This window comes from Hesperophylax consimilis, chromosome 20, assembly GCF_061612785.1.
Source record: "Hesperophylax consimilis isolate HC1 chromosome 20, BYU_Hcon_1.0, whole genome shotgun sequence".
Classification (NCBI taxonomy): Eukaryota; Metazoa; Arthropoda; class Insecta; order Trichoptera; family Limnephilidae; genus Hesperophylax; species Hesperophylax consimilis.
In genome coordinates, this window is record NC_142855.1 from 580566 (window position 1) to 590117 (window position 9552).

Sequence of the window (9552 nt, forward strand, 5' to 3'; positions counted from 1 at the left end):
TGGTTTATTTATGCAGAGCACCGTCATCACACAGTTTTCTATATTGAAATACCGATGAGGTAACATTTAGCGTCTTCAGTCGACAAACACAGATCGCACTGTACCCCTCCAGCGGCTGTCAAATTCTTATTCTGATGCTTAGTGGCTAAAAATTTAATGTTTAATTCATACATTTCGGCCGTGACTTCCATGGAAATTACAGCGTGTTTTTTAACTTATATAAACATAGTTTAAAACACGCAATAAGAAAATAAGAATACTTAATCTGGGTGCATTTTACATTTCATTTGGAACCTAACAAAGATGACGCCTTTATTTGTAAACGATAATTCTGTCTTTCTGTTTTGTTATATTCAAAATGATTCTCATGTTCTCTAAGCTCTGTTGAAAAATCGATTCTTGCACATCTTGATGTCAAAATTCATTCGAAAACACGAATCGAAACAATCTGGTCTGGAGCTCCACAACTTTTAATGAACATACTTGATTCAGTGCAATAGAGGCCGGTCCGTCAGATTGACAACCCATTGTTAACTCCAAGAGGTTTCTATTAAGAGATGCGTTAAAAATATCCCGGATGGCTTGACAAATGACATATTTTAATGGTACGTTGTTAGCCACTGAAGGTTTGATACGAATGTCGATATTCTTTTCTTTAAACCTGATTTGTTAACTGTAAACGATAAATACATATGTATAGTTTAGGATTTACTTTTCCAACATAATTAAGGTTAAATTAAGTTAAGGTTGAGAAGGTTTAGGTTATCAGTTCATTTGTAATGTTATTGAGTACCGCAACCAGATTTGTATGGTTTATTCTAAAAAGGTTTTGTAAACATCAAATAAATATTTTTTTTTCGGAATAACTATATTGAGTAAAACCTCAAATTGTAATATTTAAATATTGAAGACAATATTAGTGAATTCTAAACGAAAATCTGAAACAGAAAAATCAGAAAAGGAAACGGTCACATCTGGGACTCGAACCCAGGACCCTTGTCTTTCAGGGACAATGCTCTACCAACTGAGCTAAAGGGGACCCTATTCCCCTCGATCACTTTTAACTGTATCATACTTCGAATAAGAACTACTAACATTGTCTTCATTTTTTCACCGCACATTTTTATTGGCAACTATCTTTATGTATGATCGCAAGATTCAATCCGAACTAAATGCAATCCAGACAGCGTCTTTTTAGATAAACCTATTTTACTTATTTTTTTATTTTTATTGCCATGGATTTTTATTGCAATGCCTGGATTGCAATTAGTTCGGGTTGAATCTTGCGATCATACATAAAGATAGTTGCCAATAAAAATGTGCGGTGAAAAAATGAAGACAATGTTAGTAGTTCTTATTCGAAGTATGATACAGTTAAAAGTGATCGAGGGGAATAGGGTCCCATTAGCTCAGTTGGTAGAGCATTGTCCCGGAAAGACAAGGGTCCTCGGTTCGAGTCCCAGATGTGACCGTTTCCTTTCCTGATTTTTCTGTTTCAGATTTTCGTTTAGAAATCACTAATATTGTCTTCAATATTTAAATAAATATTTGTTCAACGAATTTTCAATTGTATAAAACCGCAGTTTACTAAAAATCTACAATAACTGACCACCACCTTCTCGAAGTGAAGGACAACTTCGTAGATTATTGCTATTCATATATATTTGTTTATTCATATAACTAAACAAATCACATCTTTTTATATGTAGGTATTAACCACATATTAATGTTAATTTTGAATACTGGAGACTCCCTTGTGGTAAGTTAGATCTAAGACCGAGAACCCGCCAGTTTCGAGCAAGTCTGTTCTGTGAATGAGTCCGCTTGTGTCTTAGCGAGGCAAACTTTTGTGTAAATGAATACTGACTTGTACAGGGCTAGAAGATTCCTCAAGTACGCTTAACAGTTGAATATTGGATCCATCTCAGGGCTGGAGCTCCACAATACTTAATAAACATCCTTGATTCAGTGCAATAGAGGGCTGTCCATCAGATTGACAATTCATTGAAGAAGTTTTATCAATATTTGTACGGCAGAGAATTTATTTTAGCTGTACATAACCAGCCTTTGGTCAGAATATTCGTTCAGAATAGAGAAATTCCTAAAATTGCGGCGTCAAGATTACAACGTTATGCAGTTATGTTAGGATCGTTCAATTTTACGATTGAATACGTAAAGTCGAAAAATAATTGTTCAGACTTTCTGAGCAGGTGTCCGATTGAAAAGGTTAGCTGTGAAGATAATATAGAGTCTGGTTACAGTAATTATTTTAAAAATAACGGGTTTAATTTGTCTTTAGACGTGATAAGAAGGGAGACCGAAAAGGACGAAATTTTAAGTCAAGTAAAACAATTTCTTATCGAGGGTTGGCCAGCATCAGTAAAAAAGGCACAAAATGGTAATTTTATTAGAGTTTTCTGGGAAAAAAGCTTAGAATTGTCATTGATAAATGGGTGTATTTTATATCAACATAGAGTTGTTATTCCTGAGTCATTAAGACAAGAAGTTTTAAAGATGTTACACAGATCTCATTTAGGGGTTTTTAAGACTAAAGGCATTGATAAAAGCTTTGTCTGGTGGCCAAAAATTAATCAAGATTTGGAGAAAATAACAGAAAATTGTAGAGTTTGTTTAGAAATTAAACCAGAATCACAAAAGAGTTCATTAGCAGTATGGCCTCATGAACCTGAAGTATGGTTCAGGGTGCGTATTGATCATGGTAGCTTACATAATAAAAACTTTTTAGTTGTGGTAGACTCTTCTTCGAAGTGGATCGAGTGTCTGGAAGTAAACAGTCTGTCTTCAAAAGAAAATATTGAAGTACTTCATAGGTTATTTTCACAATTTGGTTTTCCAGCAACTTTAGTTAGTGATAATGGTACATGTTTTTGTTCTGAGGATTTTGAAATTTTTTGTAAGAAAAATGGGATGGAACATATCACTAGTCCAGTTAACCACCCGAGTAGCAATGGTCAAGCTGAGAATGCTGTTAAAACCTGTAAAAAATTTCTTAAAAAAATTTGTAAAAATAATAGATTTCCTTCAGATAATAAAGAAAAGTTAGGTAACTTATTAACAGACGATAGAAATACCGTTCATGCAACAACAGGGTGTGAACCATCTGTATTATTAATGGGAAGGAAAATTAGAACAGTATTTGACTCTCTGATTCCTAGGAAGGTTGAGGAAAGAACGAATAGTTCAGGTTCTACTCGACAACACGAAGCAATACAAAAGGTTATTCAGAGTCAAGTCAATCAGAAAAGACAATATAAGGGTAGAAATAAGTCAGATTTTAATGTAGGTCAGAAAGTGATGACTAGAGATTTCAGAGCTCAGGGTAATAGTTTATGGGTCCCTGGGGTTATTGTTGAAAAAAAAGTGGCAAAATATATTTCATAAAAAATAACAAGTCTAATATGGTGTGGAAAAGACATTTAGACCAGATTAAAAAATTACATGTTTCATGGCAGGAGGGAGATAAGCCGGAATTCGGTACGTCTGACACAATGGAACTGTCGACGGATGAAGTAAATCTCTCAGGTATGTTACGTAATAGAAGTGTCTCTAATACTGTTCCTCCATGTTTAGGGTCTAACACGTGGCAGGGAAGACTTCGTCCAAGATGAGGGTACTTCGCAGTCCAGGAGGAGGAGTGGACGGACGACGAGGCAAAGAGAAGGGAAGCAGAAAGAACGCGGCATATTTTATTTTATTTTTTATTTTTGTTTATTGCAGAAACAAACAGTACATAATTACATAGATGATGTCACATAAATATTTGTGACAAGAGAAGTTCTTGCTTAATTGGGTTTATTTTGTCTATGGGTATTTTTTTAGAACTTTGGCAATATTTTGAAGGAAGGAAGTACAGTTTTGTTTATGGTCACTTCCTCCCCGGTCACAGGGGCGTATAACTCTCGCATAACCTTGTAACCCTGATGGGAGGAGTTATCCTCAACCCAAATTCTTATAGACAAAGCTGTTGTGGCTGAAAGCTCAGATCTCATTGGCTCAGAGCAAAAATTGTATCTTGATCTCTCGCTCTCTACCGTAGCGACTCGTGTAACAGAAAGAGAAGCTAAGCATGTGTTATGCTCCGATAAAAAAATAACGGTAATTTCCAAGACGTCATTTCGCAGATTGAACTCAGTTGAAGGTTTTAGCGTAAATATTTTGAATTTTCTTTCACCCATCTAAAAATAATGTTGCGTGCTAGAATTCTTCAAGGTGATAAATTAATGCCGTGTTGTGTTAAAGGTTGCTCAAATGGATTCGATAATCCAGTGCTAGGAAGAAGCAGCAAGAAATACATTTGTTTGTGTGTGCCATTTCGCGATTGAAATCAAAAATGGGATTAAAAAATAATGCGTTGCCAACGCTTAATCTTCCAATCATCATAAAATATCCGGTCTATCTCCACCAATTGAAAGAAGGACCCGATCACGTTGTTAAATACAGGTACTAACCTCTCGTTCTTTGATACAATGTTCATGATTCCTTAATGTACTTCATTGGCTAATAATTTGATTAATTTTCCTTTTCAGACCTATCCGTATTCCGACGCGATCTTATACCACGTATTAGGAGACTAAAATTGCTAAACAAAGCCACGATTACATCAAACAAGTTCATTTAAACCTCTCCAGAATTACATCATGTAAGTACCAGTATTTTCAATGATGTTTGCTGACGACAAAGCTGTGAAAATTATATGAAACCCTTGCAGGAGAACTTCAATAACTTCTAGTGCTATTTTGTGTATATATTCTTGTATTATTGTGCAAGGTCAAATTAAATCCTATTAAGTTGTTGCAGTAAGACAGAAATCCTGGGTTCGATTCCTAGTTGAGACTGTTACTTTTTATTTTTTTGTGTCTTGTTCTGTTTCATGTTTTGTTTAGATATATTAGTATTATCTTCTACTTCAATGATAAATCAATGCTCAATACATCGGTTGTACTGACCCTGTTCTGTATTACTGTCCATTGTCTTTTTGAAAATAAAAAATATTTTGATGTGTGCATAGCTGTGGGTTTTTTTTATTTTCCTTTTCCTGCATTCCAGTATTTTTTTATTATATAAATTTTTTGGGCTAGTGAATGAACGATGTTAGCTGGGTGCAGGTATATTGTCTATGTTTGCTGTTTTTTAAATGACCTTGAGATTTCTTTATGGTCCACCATATATTTACCTGTCTGGACCAAACGACCGTTTTATCTGTGGTCGTCTGTGGTTAAGGGGGTGACAAAATGGCGCCATACAAAAAGCCCGAAGATATCGATCTAGAGAGTGGTTTATTTATGCCCGGTCAGCTGGGGCTGCTGACCGGTGGATCCAGTGACTCTCCTTTAAAGGGGCTTCAATCTGAGTTAATCATGTGAATAGGAGTTATTATTTCTTTTAAAAAAGACGCGGGGTGTTTATCCATTCACGTACAGTTCGTGTTTGTTATTATTTTAGTGGGGAATATGGAATCCCGCTTTTATTGAGTGTTGGCCGATGGTCATGTTGGAGTGCTCGTGTTTCGGACTTGAAACCGAGATTGGTTTGGTCCTGGCTGTGGCTGGTTGTTCTTGGCGGAGTGTCCCGCTGCCACTAAGAAAACGGATTGCTGTCTTGGCTCCGTTGAAGAGTCTGGTCGACTACCACGTGCTGCAGGCCTGATGCCCCTGCAGGCGTCCATTGAGGGAGTTGCTATCCCGCTGCCACTAAGAAAACGGATTGCTGTCTTGGCTCCGTTGAAGAGTCTGGTCGACTACCACGTGCTGCAGGCCTGATGCCCCTGCAGGCGTCCATTGAGGGAGTTGCTGTCCTCCCGCTGCCACCAAGAGAAGGATGTCCTGGCTTTCGACTTGGGTCCGTTCCCCGCTGCCGAGAGCAAGCCTTCGTTCGCCATTCGTTGTCGTTCTTTCGTTTCACGTTAAGTTAGTTTAGTTTAATTCAAGAGTCCATCGGGTATGTGCCTATATTTATTTCTATGGTTACATGTTTATCATCTGTACTCCTTTGTAGTTGCTTTTGATGTTTCAATATATTTTCCATTAAGAACTCACTCTTTCTTATTTATGATCACCTAACTTACTTGACAGGAAATTATTCCCACAATCTTGAGATGAGATCTCAGCTCTACCGTTTCCTTTTAAACATTGGAATGTACCTACCTAACATTGCATACGTTACATTTGGCGCTCAACGTTTAAAATATTTCGTTTTCGGTGCAGTATCCTTTTTTCTGTCATGTCAAGTTGGGTTTTCATTAATACTAGTTGATAATATTAGAGTTGAATCAATGTGTGTGCACTTGGCATTTGAATACTTACATTCACATCATAATGTCTACTATTGACCTTTAATATTAATGATATTCAATGTTATGTTCATGTATCCTCATACATAACCTATAATAATTATGTTGTTTGCATTTTGAAATGTCATTGTATTGCAAAGAACTTTTCATTGTTTGATCATAGACAACTTATTACTGATGAAGTTAGAAGTTTTCGAATGTTTGAGTAAATTAATTATTATTTTTTCTTAAAATATAATATCGATTGTCTATGATTCTCTTGTTGATCTATGAACAAGATTAGTTGTCAAAATTTTGAAGGTTAAACGTCAAACCTTGTTTCGTATCTGTCATACTGATTAATAATAACTTGATTAAACATCTTTGTTTATACGCAATACGAATTGAATAACGATTAGTAAAACCTTATTATTATCACAATTACTATCAAAACAAATAACTTGTTTACATTCTAAAAATACTATCTGTCAAAATGTGTACATTGACATTTGTCATCTATCATGATGAAACATAAACATGCAAATAATGTTCAATATTGTTATTTTATAATGAAATACCTTTTTCAAAGAATCTTTCATATGATATTACCATTTCATATACAAAAACTGTAACGAGACTTTTCATGGTTATTTTTCAATGACAGCGCACTTCTGTCATTATTGATTATGTTGTTGTTGTGGTCTCATCTGACATTAGGTACTAGTAATTATTTCATTGCTTACAAACATTGACAACTGTTTTGCAGGTTATTTAATCGAAAATAACGACGTGTAATTTTTAATAAAGAGCATCATCATCATCTACATCAATTATCATAACAATTTGGTTAATTGTTTTCTTTATCAATTATTATAACAATTTGGATAATTGTTTATTTTGATTAAATTACAATAAAGTAGTTGTCCTTGATTCTTAATTGTACTTGGAGTACTAGTATATCGTCGCTTGGCGGCACTGATTTATTTGGAGAATACGTTGGCGGCACTGTTTTGACGCGTATTAGTGTAAACAATTTCTACTTGTCGAGTTGACTTGTACGGGGGGTTTGGTAATTGATGTGTTATAAATAAATTATTATTTATATTTCATTATTACATTTAAGATATTATTCTTATTAAAGAATAATTATTTAATTTCTAATTATCATTTTCTCCTATTTAACAAAGATGGCGATTTCGGATATTAATGGGGTGACGAAGGAGGAAATGATTAAATTGTTATCGGATCGTAACATCGTTCCGGAAGCTACTCTATCCAGTATGCGCGAACAGGCTCGTTCCTTTAATAAAAGTCTGAAAGTTGGGGGTGGTTCTAATATAGATGTGGGGGATGATAATACAGTTTCTTCAGAAAATACTAAAACTATAATTAATAATTATTATCAGTCGGCTATTCCTTCAACTTCGTCTTCTGTCCATTCTTGGGGTTTAAAATTTTCTGGGTCTTCGGATGTCAGAGATTTCATTTTACGAATTGAAGAACTATCTAGAAGCCGGAAGGTGGAGTTGTCCTCGGTTGTTACCGCTTTCTCTGACCTCCTAGAGGGAAGAGCTCTTTCTTGGTTTAGGACTATTTTTGACGACTCTCTGTCTTGGTCAACTTTGAAAAAGCTCCTCATTTCACGTTTTGACGTTTGTACCAACCAAACGGAAGCTTTAAAAGCCTTGTTCGCTATGAAGCAAAAGTTTAATCAAGCTGTGGTGGAATATGTTGAAGATGTTCAATTAGCAAACTTAAGGTTGGATGTTCCGCTCTCGGAAGAACAATTGGTAGACTTAGTCTGTGACAGTCTCCTACCTAAATACGCCTTGGCCGTTGCTTATTTCTCGGATAAGAGTCTTTCAGCCCTAGTAAGTGTGTGCAGTAAATTTGATAAACTTTCGGTAGAAAAACCCGCTCCACACTTTAATCCTTCTCCGCGAGTTTCGTTTCCTAAATCGTCGTATTCTAATCGGGTTCCGTGTTCTCAACCGTCGTATCCGCCTCAAGCTCAAGGGTCGTTTTCTCCACGTGTTAAGTATAATCAGGCTTCCTTTTCTCCACGCGCGTCTTCATCAAGTTCTTCTTCTGATAGTAAGAAAACTTTTAATTGTTTCTACTGTAAAGAACAGGGACATACGAAACAATTTTGTCAAAAATGGAAAAGGGATTCTTTTAAGCATAACGACGCAAATAAGTATAATTCAAAAAACTAGCCAACGATCTTTTGCATTCTATGTACAGGGGTGTTAAAGGGTCGTCGGCAGTTTCTAGTAATAAATCTAAGTTTAAGTTTTCCACGCGCAACATGGACGCATGTTTGCCGTTAGCTGATTGTGAACAAGATGTTAGACCACATGTTAATATTAAAATTAAGAATTTGGTTTTTTCAGGACTTTTGGACAGTGGAGCATCTGTCAGTTGTTTCGGGGGTTCTGTTTATAATTTTTTCATAAGTCTAGGATTTAAGTTAAAGAAATTAGATTCCTACGTTACCACCGCGGATGGCAAACGTCAGGATATAATTGGTACCATGAGAGTATTGGTATTTTATAATAATATTAAAAAATATATTAATTTTTTTATAATTCCGTCTCTGTCCTCTTCAATTGTTTTGGGAGTTGACTTTTGGAAGCAATTTGACGTGGCCCCTCAGTTGTTTCCAAAAGTTGACAGCAATGTTGATTTTGGGAATGTTGTCAGTGAGGTTCGTAAATTAACATCAGCTTCCTTGCTGTCCCCTCAAGACAATCTAAAGTTAAATTCGGTTATATTTAAGTTCAAGTCGATTTCTTTCGAAGAACGAGGTTTAGGAAAAACCCATTTGGTACGTCATAAAATAAAGACAACAGGGGATCCTATTAAGCAGCGTTACTATCCTTTGTCTCAAACTCGTCAGAAGCAACTAGAAGCTCAATTAAAAGAAATGTTGGATTTAGGTGTTGTCCGCCGTTCTCGTTCGGCTTGGTCAAACCCAGTTTTGATTGTCCCTAAGAAGGATGGTTCTGTCAGATTTTGTTTGGATTCGAGGCGCTTGAATTGCGTTACTCTGGCTGATTCCTACCCTCTTCCGTATATTTCACGTATTTTAGATAAACTTAGGGGTGCTTGTTTTATTTCATCAATAGATTTGTCCAAATCGTTTTGGCAGATTCCCTTGGATAAGGAATCCTGTCCTAAAACGGCTTTCGTTGTACCAGGCCACGGTTTATTTGAATTTGTGAGGATGCCATTTGGTCTTAAGAATGCTCCCAGCGAATTGC

The 9552-nt window shown here is 35.9% G+C and overlaps 1 non-coding gene across 1 annotated transcript; it reads right to left on the reverse strand.

Annotated features, from left to right (window-relative positions):
- Positions 1-966: 966 nt before the first annotated feature.
- On the reverse strand, positions 967-1040 carry TRNAS-UGA (transfer RNA serine (anticodon UGA)). Its single transcript has one exon. It is a non-coding gene; the product is annotated as a tRNA-Ser (tRNA).
- Between the last annotated feature and the right edge of the window lie 8512 nt (positions 1041-9552).